Source organism: Vespula vulgaris, chromosome 4 (assembly GCF_905475345.1).
Source record: "Vespula vulgaris chromosome 4, iyVesVulg1.1, whole genome shotgun sequence".
In the NCBI taxonomy this organism is placed as follows: Eukaryota; Metazoa; Arthropoda; class Insecta; order Hymenoptera; family Vespidae; genus Vespula; species Vespula vulgaris.
This window is the reverse complement of record NC_066589.1, coordinates 10,261,816-10,275,358: the sequence shown is the minus strand read 5'-3', so window position 1 is coordinate 10,275,358 and position 13,543 is coordinate 10,261,816. Positions and strand designations below refer to the sequence as shown.

The window sequence follows — 13,543 nt, the reverse complement described above, 5'->3', positions numbered from 1 at the left end:
CACCGGGCCAAAATAGAGATTGAAACGGTAGTACTAACTACCGTTACATATCGTCGCATAAAAGCTCGTTTCATTCGCTCACCCTCTTTCGTCTTTCCTCCTCCTTCTCGTCGCTCGGAGGTTCCCTTGGTTCGGTCTGCTGCGCTAGCCAGGAACGATTCGGTGTAGAAATTAGAACGAGAGAGGGAGCGTAGACGAGCGAGTCCCTTTAATCCGTTTCGTCCGTACGTCCATCTCGCGAACGAAGCTTCTTACGTAATTTCTTTCCCTCGGACTTTACCCTTTTCCTTCGTCCTCTCGCGGCTCCTTTGGTTTCGGCTTTCGGCCGAAATGACTCCGTCTTTCGACGGATCGCTCTAGTCGAGTTTCTATAAACGGTTCGGCGAGCGAGCAGATGAAGGAACGAGGGATCGCTCAAGAACGGAAAAAGAGGAGGAATCGTAGCGACGACACGCGTCGGAACGCGTGTGCTGTCGTCGAGTACCGGCACTCGACGATATCCTTCCGTTGATCCGTTTATGGGACGTGTAGGTACACGGATTAACGTCCTCGGGAAGGTGACGCCTAGCTCTCTATCGGGTATAGAAGCGCACGATAATGATAAACTTCCGAAAGCACGTACACGGTGGTAAACGTCGGGATATCGCGGACTTTTCGAAGATGGCTCGATGCATGGACGGAGAATGTGCACTACCGTTGCCGCAGAGGTAACGGTAACGATGCGGCACAGCTGGCGAGTAAACTGATTTTGAGGTTGAGCGTCTCTGCTACGCGATACCGAAACACGATGGCACGAGCGTTAAACATCGTCGAACGTACACACGTAGAGAGTACACGTAGAGCGTACGCGGCGAACGTACGCGTCGAATTATCCGAAATTCGAGGACGCGCGTGTTCTAGCTACGTTCGAGAAAATACGCCTCCGATAAGGCCATTGTTTTGAGCGAGAACAATCGGTAGTTTTGTCGCGTCGACTCATTTAAATGACACACGTTTCGCTTCGATTCGTCGTTCGATTTTTCGATCGACGAATAAACTTAACAGTTCCCGTAAAGCGAATCACGTGAAACGACACTTTTTCAAATTCTTCGAAGAGGGAGACTCTCGAGAACGACGTTATCGTCGAATCGTGTTTCATCGAGCGGGAAAACAACCGGAATAAATTTGCCGAAGCCGTGGGGCAAGGAGTAGCGCGCCAGAGTCGCTGTTGTTAGGGTCAGCCTGGGCCCTGTTTGTTAACGCTACGTAACGACGCCCATTTGTCGCGTCGTATAACGCGCCAGCAGTATGCATGCGCTATACGTACGGCGTACGAAGAGCCATTTCTCGGCGCATTCGTGGACGTTGCTTCGTATCGGCAATCGTGCGATCTAAATTGCCAATTCACGTTAATAACCAGACCAGAGAGAGTATATGCGCCCTCGAAATAGCTCGGCGGACCATCGAGAGCCACGCGCGCGCTCCCTCCCTCTCTCTCTCTCTCTCTCTCTCTTCTTATCGCGAGAAATTATGTCGAACCGGTCTCTGGTGTCTCGACGATAATTAACTCTTCTCTTTCAATTCTTACCGCTTTTCCCACGAACGGAATAGAATCGAACACGAACGATTTGCTGTAGTTGCCACGCGTATGTACATACGCGTGTGTACAATTCGATCGATAAGGTCTGAGCACGAGCGGAGGAGGAGAGAGGGGGAGGAGAGAGAGAGAGAGACAGAGAGAGAGAGAACAAATAACCGATCCATCCGACGATCATTATCGTCGTTTTTCCGCGAGGACCTATCGGCGATTCTCTCTTCTGAACTCGGGTCTAAGGGAGGAAGGAAGTGGAATATTTGTTTTTAGACGACGAGCTCGGGGAAAATAATAATGGCGCGTGATCGAAGCTTCGTCGATGGCTCGAAATTGAGAAACGTAATGCTATTGTTTGGTCGTTTCGTAAGGTTGCCAATTATAAGGCAAGCAGACGCGTAATTCCACCTCTATGGAGATCCCTAATGACGTTTCTACCAATGACAACAGCTCGCGCAAACTTGCCACTTCAGACTCGCTGGTGGATATAATGGTCTGCCTGCGCGTCCGACTGTATTGTTGTATCGGCTAATTGGATGAGAAAGAAATAGGGACGAAAACCGACTCGAAAGAATGCTTAAAAAGCCGTCGCTTATTCGCGCTTGGAAAGAGAAAAGGAGAGACAGGAAGAAAAGATAAGGATAAATTCGAGAAGGAATTTCTTGATACGCTTCCGTTATCAGAGCGAAAGAAAAAGTAAAAGAGATCCTACTTTTATCGTTCCAAACTTGTCGCGATCGTCGATCGCTTATCGGCACCGACTCCTTATATCTTCTACTCCGATACTAATTTATCTCAAAGAAAAACACCTGATAGCCGGAAATAAATAACGCAAAGTCGGTCTCTCGGCAGCTCCCTGTTTACTGTCCAAGCGTTTACCGATGCGCGTGCGCGTGCGTATTTCGTTGGTAACGCGGTAGCTAAAGGAAAAGAGGAGGGAGGTCGAGGTAACGCGGTCGGTCGCTAGTACGAAATGCGAAAGTAATGACGTCTCCAGGCGCCCGGAGAATCACCTGGGACATGAAACTTTCAAAGAACTCGTTTGCTAGTTCGATTCGAGACCTCGAGAGCTGCTACGACGGCGCGCCTATCCAGATACGTACATACGACGTGTACCTACAACTTACCGTAGCAACGGTAGATATTTCGCGAGAAAGACGGTAGAAAAAGGAACGACTACCGAACGATTTTCCTCGAACAAAACTCGAGCCTCTTTCGATGTTCTCCGGTAAGAGCCGTTTGAAAAGTTTCAATGTTCCTGAAAAAACAATACCGCCCCTCTCGCGAACTCCACGTTGCTATCGATTGCGAATAGAGATTATATGATACGGAAGATCTCATCTCGGTGACTCGCTCTTTAACTAATAGGTTCTATCTCGAGGCTAGATCTAATCGAAAAAGTTATCAGCCGAAATTGCTTTCTGCGGTTTTCCTGCGAACTAGCGAAAGGTGTACTTGCGCGAGCGCAGCGCAAGTACCGAAGAGCTGCTTCGCTGCATAATGGCGCAGATCAAAGGAGCTTGCGGTCGAAGCTCGCGGCCGTTCTCCGGCCGAGTCTAAAGTACGCATGGAATTGAGAGTTCGCGCGACCGACTTCCTCTTCCTTCGCGTCTGTACACATGCAGGACGCGTACGCGTACGACCTACTATGTACGAAAACGTTGCCTTTTAGTATCTCTCTCCCTCCCTCTCTTTGACGACGCCTTTGAACGTCGCAATTATTAATACGTCACTCGCGAATTCGTAGAAACGAAACCATACTGCGAGATTGTCGAAACAAAGTCATTAAAGGTCTTCGATCAAAGCGTTCTCGATTAAAACGAAGAAAGGATGCGCGTATAATAAAAAGATGAAATCAAAAGCGCATAGCTGAGAGCGTATGAATCGACCCAGTTTCGCGTTGTCTCCTGTACCTCGAGACTGTCACGAAAACGAGATTCAACGGATCTTTCGTTTTTACCGTACGTAATTAATCTGCAAAGAAATAATTACGAAGAAGCTCGCACGTGGTTTTAACGTCGAATCGAGTTCGTCGTCCATCCAGGAATTTGCAATGAAAATTGCAAATGCCAAAAATAGCTCGTATACGTGTCCTCGATTCGCGGTATTAAAAAGATTATAGACGTCGCCGAAGATGCGAGCAGCGTATCTCTGTGTAATGGTATTATTTGCTCTACAATGTATACATCCGCAAACATGGGTGCGTACGCACGCGCACGGGCAACGTAAGTACATCCGCGTATTCAGAGAAAGAGAGAGAGAGAGAGAGAGAGAGAGAGAGGAAGAGAGATACCTATATACCGACGTATTTGTTTAAGGTGCTTGCTCGTTTGCTCGGTACCTTGGCAATTAGCAATTAGGTAATTAGTTGTACTCTCTCCGTTCGACTATTACCGTAGTTCGGGGTTGCGTATCGAATGGATCGAATTACTTTGGATTACGCGAAACCGAGTCATATGTCGGCGCGTTTAGTATCCGATAGGATGTAAATTTCCTATTAATTCCGCGAATACGTAAATGATTGAATCTTGCAAAAACGTACAAAGATTCGCACTTTCTATTCGAATAGGATTACAAATTTAACGACTTTTTTCTTCGGAGTTTACCACGAAGAATTTCGTAAATGATCATTTTGTCGATAAAGTCAGCCTTAAGCTCGAATATTAAAATAAAATATTGCAAACGATTGCGCGATTTCCACAATGACAAAGACAAAACGGAATACGAGACTACGAGCGCGCAACGTCGATATTACTTCCGATCTTTTCGTTAAGCAACTTGGAAAGTTTACCGTTTAGAATTTAATTTCAACTTGGCCGAGAGACAGAGAGAGAGAGAGAGAGAGAGAGAGAGAGAGAGCCCTTCTATCGAGACTACTGCACGAGAAAAATGTTTGCAAGACTTTGAAAAGAACGATAATGCGAATTCCTCTAGCCTTCCTTCCTTTCTTCCTCGATCGATCGACTTGAAAATCGAAGTAATTACGATTATATGCACGTATGCATATGTAATTGCATTATTATGAAACGACGCGATTCATCGGCCCTATTTTCGATAAAAAACGAAAAGGAAAAGAAACAATAACAATATCCGTAAAAGTCCGAAAAGCTTGACTCGTTTCACTGTTTCAAAAGTTTAGTCGGCGAGCGATACGTCGAGTGTAACTTGGCACTCGTTAGTCGAGACGTTAACTACGCTCGAGAGATAGAGAAAAGTTTTTTAAGATCGACAGACGTTTTCGTCGCTTTTCCTTCGACAAAAGAGACTCGACGAGTCGGTGAGATCGCTGGCATTCCTAGGAGAAGCGACCGACGACGAGAAACTCGAAAAGATCCGGCCTTTCGACGATCGACGATACGCGAACGCGTTCGAATAACCAGGCACGTTCTTCGACTCGACGAGTTTTGCTCCTTACTCGAGAGTCGTTGAGACGAAAAAGGGGAAAAATGACAAAAGGGAGATAAGAGAAGTCGTCTGCGCGAACTTTTTTCCTTTCAAATACAAACAAAATGCAAATTTGGAAGGTCGACGTTTGTACGATATTTGACGGGAAAAACTTCAAGCCGGAGAATAAGAAAAGACAAACGGTTGAAAACAATTGATTAAAAGTGGATCGCTAAATTGGATGGTTGTTTCTTGCTTAGTCGACGGCAAGTGCTTTACGCTACGTCTTTTTTTTCTTTGTCATTTTTTTTTCTTTTGGATGCAACCCTGACGCAACCCGCAGAGGAGACACGCATCGAGCACGGAATAAAAAGTACGACGTTACTTCGTGGGGGCGCGGTGGCTCGGTCGTTGAGGAAAACTCGAATGTATCTTTCCATCGTAGAGGCGCTCCTTTTTATCGCAACCCACTCGCGCGTCTCTCTCTCTCTCCCTTCCATCCTCCCTCTTGCGCTTTCTTCGTCCCTCTTGTACCACCCCTTTCATTTTGATCCGAGAATCGTTACACAGAGCGCGCAACTCAGACGCAACTTTTACAGCGTTGAAAAGCGTCGAGCTCTGTTGCGGATTCTCTTTTTTTCTTCGCAATTCGCAATTCTTTCTTCGGGAGGAAGCACGCCGCCATTGTTTCGACCGAACGCGCGCTTCGTTTTTTCCTTGACGCACTCGTTTATACAACTTTGTCGGTCGACGAGAGAAGGAAATCGCACTTGTTTTTGCTTATTTTTCGAGATTACGAACGCACGATTCCATTCTTGTTTCTCTTTTCTTTCTCCTTCGTCTCCGAGCCTAATTGCATCCACCGTCGAGCAAATTGATACTTTGCTCTCTCTCTCTCCCTTTCTTGACCCCTCCGGCCACCCGGCTCTCACGTTTCCCCTCTCATATCTCTCTTCTCGTTTGCATGCGAGTCGTTAATGACGGACAACGTTCGCTAACGGAATCGACTTTGAGAGATATTATATTTGGCTATTAGCACAGTTTCTTAAACCCTTTTCCACTTAATAATTTACCGATCGACACGCGTAAAAGACGGACATACCATCGCGTTTCCTCGTCGAACGCAACAATGAAATTAAATGAACTAGCAAAAAAGGTTACCTCTCGCACGCGACAAAGCTCGCGCGTTCTAACGAAATTGACTTTAACGCCGAAAGGGCGACGAAAGAGAGAGAGAGAGAGAGAGAGAGAGAGAGAGAGAGAGAGAGAGAGAGAGAGAAAGAGAAAAATAAAAAGAGCGTGGAACTACATTGTTCCGTCGCTAACTACTTCTCGGAACAGAGAACGTACATTACTGGACAGGGCGGTGATAACGTTCGAGTCGAGTGAAAAGGAGGAGTAAAATTCGATGTATCGCTGGAAGGAGAACAAGATCGAGAACGAAAGAGACGGAGAAGAGAAAAAGGATGTCGCGAACGATTAAACGAATTCTGAATAAAACGTTGTATTGTAATGTGCACGACATTGGTACGGAAAATGCGACGTAACGAGTTGCCCGCGAGTAATACGATCAAGTCAAAACTTTGTTATCCTGACGGTCCATTAGCCACGAAATTCCGTTATTTCGTTACGAGGCACTTTTTTCTTTCTCTCTCTCTCTCTCTCGCGCGCGCGCGCTCACTTCGCTCTGTCAACACGTTTTTCCGTTAGAATTTTTTCGAGTTACAGCCACCTAATTTCTCGATACAATGATCGATGTAAATTCATACATTTTACTGGCTGAAATAATAGTGGCATTATATTAAATAAAGTCAAACGATCGAACGACCCTAGATCGAAGATCCAAGAATCGAGAGAAAAACGATATCGAATACGAAAGAATCGAGAAAGATTTTTTTTCAAGATTTTCTAGACGCGTCGAAATTCGACGGAAAGAACGATCGTTCGATATTCGAGGTAGCTTTCTATCCTCTTTGCATTAGCGTTGCCAATTCGTCCCTTTTTAAGGACAACTCGTCAGTGCCTTTCGTCGATAAATTTTTATCGATGCGATACACCCGTATAACACGTCAGATCGTCTTTCTTTCGAGAAGATATTTCGCGGAGTTCCTTCGTCGGCTGTGAAACGCGTGCCGCTTTTTACATCGCGACGATGCTCACGCACCCTTACAGCTCTAGTCGTAAGGAAGTCTTGGCATGCAAACGATTAAACATTTTCTACTCGATGTTGAAACGAAATGAAAATCTGCCATCGAATATTTGTTTAGGTTTTTCTATTCGCCATTTCTATTCTAGGATAATCTGCCACCTGTTAAACGTCTTAAGAGCGTTCGACCAGTCGGTCGTTGGATATGAGAAACGAAAGAAGCCAAAATAGTCGAGCATAAGGAAAACGAGATAAGAGACGTGTACTTCGATATAACGTCATATTCATCCAATTCTGATATCCAACGGCGATGATATCGCAAATAACGTGATATCGAGAAACAATGATAGAATAGAATTTATTGCTTATTATTTAATATTTATTCTTCGTTTCCTTTCGCCGATATGGATAGGAGGTTGTTTACGCGACGTTATGGAAAGACTTGCAGGTCGCTTTGCGTCCAGGGAGTATCGAACGAAATGGCTTCTCCTTGGCGCACGTAGCAAAAAGTTATAATTTTAAATACGCCCTATGGAAATATCCATGAAAAATGATCCAAGAAAAAATCGATGCGCGCGTACAAATGGAATTGCTCGACTATCGGCTCGTCGACTTTTCCGGAATTTTTATCGAAGAATCGTCGCTGCTATCTCGCTCTCTCTCTCTCTCTCTCTCTCTCTCTCTCTCTCTTTCTCTATTTTTCGGTACGTACACACGCGATATATAATCCTTCGGAATGGAGATTATTCGCAGAATTTTCATTTGGTCCCGTCTACTCGAATTGTTTCGTTTCGTACGAAAATATTTCGTTCTATCGTGGAAAGAGTTCAACGAGAACAATTGATTATTTAGGGCTCGGTAAGACGACTTCGATCGACGTTTCACTCGTCGTCCGGGATGGAATCGCGCTTAACAAGTCTCGCGTTTTAATGTAAAGCGATTATTTCGAACCGTCGGAAAGGAGAGCCGAGAAAGGTGGCATCTGAAAAGAAGCGAAATTCTGGCGCATCTTTTCAGCGACGATCTTTTCGCATGCCCGTTGAAATGTTTATCGAAGAGAAGGAAGTTTGATGAAAGACGCGAGTCGACCGGCATTTACGATTTCGCATAAAGAAAAAAAAAACGAGACGCTCTTTTCTTTCTCCCCAGACTTAATTAACGAACGTACGTACTCGTACCTGTACTTTATTTTCCCGCGGTAGTATATATTATCTTTTACTTTTGTACTTTGGTACGTGAACCTTTTTTCTCTCCTCGGCCCCTCCGAGTGCCGTAATAATTGTGTGCCAACTCCGGAGCATCGTCGTCTTTGCGACTCTACTGGTTATAGCGAAGCGAGTTAACTGGGTCAGATTTCGTTTCTCCGAGACGCGGCTCGTCGCACCGTGAAATTAACCTGCGATTGTCCTGCAGTCGTCGCGCGGCGACAACTCGAGAAAAAGAAAGGGGAAGAGAAAACTCGCTCGGTTTCTCTCTCGATTTTTCTGCTAATCGATTTTCCCATTTTTCTTTAATTGCCTATCTCGACGATACCTCAAGATCCATGATAAGAGTTGGTCATAGGCAGGCATTTGTTTATCGATTTCCCTTAAACAGATAGCGGAGAGAACCGGTCGTCTATACGGATCGCACCGATCGACGAACTTGGGAAGGAGGTGGAAAAGAAATTAGCCCTGGTATATCCATCCTTCTTTCGCGAAATAAGGACCGACGAAACTTTTGTTTCGTGGCGCAGAGCCAAGCCGCCGCTTCTACCTCCGTTGTCTTCGATCGATCGATCGATCGATCTTTCCTCCGGCGACAGAGGGGCAAACAGAGCGAGGAGATTGAGAGAATGTCTTTTCGTTCGAACGACTCGAGAAGAGAAAAATTGGAAAGCGGTCTTCCCGTCGAAACGCGTCGAGATTAGCGCCGAGAAGATAATAAGCTATTAGCCAAGAGAGGATAGAAGAGATTCGCGATTCGAAAATATTTCTCGCGACAGGCATATAACGGAAATTTTACTTTTATCGCGGGATCTGAATCGGCGCTGAGCTTGCTCGGAACGATCCGTCGGTTACGCTCGAGAAAGAGAGAAAAGTTCATTCTGGACGCTGATCGAACGGAAGTGGCACGATGGATCGTCGTTCGCGTAGACGCGAAATTCCTCCTCCCGAGTATCTCGAAACTTCCGGCTTCCGTTTGCGCGCTCGTTCGCCTTTCCCCTTAATCGCGCGTACGGTATGCACGCGCACGATGTCTGCAGATATTTAAGTACATTCTCCTTTGGCGAAACGCCAGATCGATGGGAATAATAGTCGGAGGTTTATCGCCTCGTTCTCATAGATTTCCATTAGCGGTCCTTTTACAGGCTACCAAGAAGGACGCGCTCGCGAAACAGAGATAGGGATATATGTGGGCAGAGAGAGAGAGGGGGGGGGGTGAGGAGAGAAGATGGCCTTGCAGATTTCGATACTTTATCGGTGCTTCGAATTTACGACTACGGCGACAACGATGATGGCGTCGCACGTTTCGAAGATGCCTTTCGTTCTAACGCGTATTATCCGATTCGGATTATCCTCGTTCCTCGATCGAGCACGTTTCGGCAGCTCGCATATTCGCATATAAAGGAAAGAAGAAAAAAAAGGAAAAAAACATACAAACTCTCCTTCGAAGAAACAAAAGAAAAGTGCAATTTATAGTTCCTTGGTGTATTATTACCTCTCGGAAAATCCGCTTGGTTTCGTTGATAAAGCTGAAAAGTACTTTTCCAGAATATTCTTCGGGTTCCGCCGGTGCTCGTAATTATTTAAGAAACGAGAGCAGGAGTTTTATGTGCGCGCGTGCGCGCCCTCTCTTTTTCCCTTGGTCTTTTTACGCGCTTGGAAGAAAATTCGAGAATACAAAGGGTCCGATCAACGTTACAAGAATTAGTCTTTTTCTTTGTTCGCTCGCCTCCCAGAAGAAAGAAATTAAACTAGCAAGGATCGCCATCTTAAATCCAACTGGATATTTCATTTTCTTGCTACTTCTTACTACCACGGTTCTCGTTGTCTTTAATTCGACAAAGTACCTCTGCGGATCACGAAAAAGTACGAAAAGGGAAGGAGCTACGTAAGCGATTCAACGTTCAACGCTTCAACCCGTAGAAACGATCGTAATAAGAACGACGGGATCGAAGGAGATAATTTTTGGCAAAGATGTTCCTATAATCGTCCTTCTCGAGCAAGAGAAGCGAGTCCGAGTCCGAGAGAGGGTCAGGCAAACGAGAACGACAAAGCTAGGCCACGGTGGTAACGTTCCGGAAGTCAGGATCGATATCCAGACACGCCATCACCACCCCTGGACGCTTTCCTAGCTCTCGTCTGTTTATTTTCCAGCCCCTCTATTTCTACCCCATCTTCCTTTTCCTCCCTCTTCCTCCTACTCCTCTTCTTCTATCGCGTCGAGGAAGGTTAATGGACCCACGGGATGTCTTTTGCAACGCGAGAGACTTCCACTCCATGAAAAGCAAATTTTTCGGTTCACCGTATCACCCATAAACGATCTCTCGAACGAGAAATAAAGAGAGGAAGAGCGCGCTTCGCAAACGATCCGCTCCGATCCAGCCGCCCTAACGCTCGACGTTTCTTATTTTCTCGATCGATTAGCAGCGCGGAAGGTATCCTTCGATCGTTGCGAACCTTGCCATTTCGTTTCATTCTTATTTCGACTAAAACCATGGATATCGGTAAAGGCCAACTCGGTCGATAGACCAAAGTCGAATCTCCGGGGAGTATCTACTCGTTACCCGCGTAGATACACGGTCGACCGATCCAACTAATTTTGCTCGTCGAACTAGGCTGATTGAATTTTGAATAAATCAATGAACGCTACAGTTTCTAATTCTACGATCTCGGCGACAGATACTTCGGTGCTCGGATGGAACAGCGGAGAAAATTATAATAACGTAGAACGAGATATTTAAAAGGTCGTCGAGCTGACTCGTCGCAAGCGGGGCAGAGCGGAGAAGGAGGTACGAGCTCGCTCGAAGAAACGTCGGTACAAAGCCATCTCTGTCTAGAGAGAATAGAGCCCTTCAGACTGTGCCCTCGCAGACAGCCTCGGTCCGAATTATGCAGGCCGTTATAACGGTTACCACCGTTCGATCGCGGAAATGTTTTAACGTCTAATTTGTATAAATTCGTCGAATCTTCGGTGTGCATCGGAATAATCGATCGAAAATTTTCCTCTCCCCGGCGACGCGAGTTATCCCGAGTAAGGGATAATCGAAGCGGCAGACGAGCTAAGAACGGTTTCTCTCGATAAAGGGAACTTTGCTAGGATATTAGATTTACATTTCGTCAGACACCTGCGCTAGATCCTCCCTTTCGCGGCGGACTCGTCGTTCTCGATCAACGGTCGAGGTAAAGGGAGATGGATGAGAGGGCTCTCGCGCCGAATCGTTTGGCTTCTTTTTTCGTTCTTTCTTCGTTTTGCCACGAAAGCGACGCTTCCTTCTTTCTTCGACGGCCGCGACGAGCGAGCGAGCGAGCGAGCGAGCGACCGAGTGACTCTCGAGCACTCGCGTACGTGGAAGGGCTGGAGAGGGAGGACTTCGGTACACCGCGTACCAACACGCTCGTCCACCTTTGATTAAGTCCACCGTACATCGCCTACGTACACGAACGTAGGAACGAGAGCGTGCGTATCTACGAATTCCTTCCGTCGTGAACACGGTCGTCGTGCCTCTGTTTTAACGAAGCCAATCTTCGAGTTCGTATCGGGGTCAAACGAGAGAGGATGAACTTTACGAGCGACTAGACGGCATCGCCGCTTGTACTCGTCGAAACGTACGTCGCTTCGTCCGACTTCGAGAAAAATATACGAGGAAAGGCGAAAAAATTAATCGGGCGACGATCGCGAACGCTTATCGCTGAAGTTTACGGTTATGGCGTGGCGGCCGCGTCGAGAGTTTAACGGCGCGACGCGGCGTCGAGAAGACGTAAAACGCGAAGAACGAGACTCGTCATTCGCGCTCTGTTGCTTAGGAACGAAAGGGAGCGAAGCGATGGGAGCGCGCGACCGAAGAAAATAGACGAAACGCTTCGCGTTAATGGCGATATAAAACGAAGCCAAGAACGATTCTTCTCGTTCGATGGATCTTCTAATTCGCGCTTACTATTGCAAATAGACTTTTCTCGATAAAATCATGAATAACCCACTCGGCGCCCGTTGATTGCACTTTTTTGCAACTTGCACAGCCATCGCGCGTCATTCAATCAAGCTCGTTTTCCAATCAATGGCGAATTTTCAACGGCCTTAAAACGGCGCTCGCTCGAAATGTATCGGAACGGCTGGCGCACGATCGTCTCTCGTCCCATATATTTGTGCACGAGTCTGAACGAGTTCAACGAAACTTTCGTCGTAGAAAGCACGACTCTGCGATACAATATTTGTCTAGACTAATCGAGATCCCCCTTCTCGTTTCCTTCTCCTTCGCGAAATACGGCGCGCTTCTTCTCCGTCGCATTGTCGACATTAATCGAATCGCAAAGAGCCCTTTTGTACCTTTCCCTACGTTCGGATAAAAAGTACGCTCGCCGAGTGGAAGGTTTATTGGTCACGAAGCGCATTGTGGTCGGCACGATACGTGTACGTAGGTATGTACGGACGAATTCTAATTGCATTGTTGGTAATATAGCGGAGGTAATAGGGCAACTCGTATACGGACTCTCGGCGCATTAACACAGTTTTGGCCGGTGCGGCGAGCTCGTTCGCGAAATTCTACCGGAGTCTCTCGGCTTCGCAGAGTGCTCGCGCAAATACGCTGTCCGCGATCTCCGACGGTCGGGCTCCGCTTTGAAAAATTCCTCGTCTTCCTATCCCGCCGACCCATTCTCTCCTTCTCTCTCGGCAAATTGATTTTCCACTCTGCAGGAATTAAATCGCACCGTGTACTTTCCGGCGAGGTTCGAGCCCGTCGTTGTCTTGGACGCACCGAAGCAATCGCGTAAAATCACTCGCGTTTAAACGCGAAACCTCCGACGATCGCGGCCAAAAATCTAACGAAAGATCGTCCGTTGTAGAAATTTTCGTCGCATCGACTTTTGTCTCGGATACCTGTAACGATCTCTCTTTTTCGGTCGGCATTAAAATTCGATTGATAAAACGAATTTCTTACGTAATTGCATTCTTTCCGCGGTGAATCCGTTAATGGCCGGTAAAGAAGAGGGAGACGCAACCCTTTTATGCTCGCTCGTCCGTACGATGCTAACGCCGTTATATTTACCTAGTTCGTAACGAGAGAACAGGATGGATCGATCGTATCCGTCTTCGTCGTCGTCGTCGTCCTCGTCCTCGTCCTCACCGATGACCGCTCGTCTGAGCACGGTCGCGAGATCGATCGATCGATTTTCCGGCGATTCTGCTTCCGCGATTCTTACCGCTTCGATTGCGAACGCTCGCGCTACGAAATATATCGA

The 13,543-nt window shown here is 46.7% G+C and overlaps 1 protein-coding gene across 2 annotated transcripts in view; it reads right to left on the bottom strand.

The window, feature by feature from the left end:
- Positions 1–13,543, bottom strand: part of LOC127063536 (RNA binding protein fox-1 homolog 2) — a 77,800-nt gene that overhangs the window by 60,045 nt on the left and 4,212 nt on the right. The gene's annotated exons all lie outside the window — the stretch shown is intronic.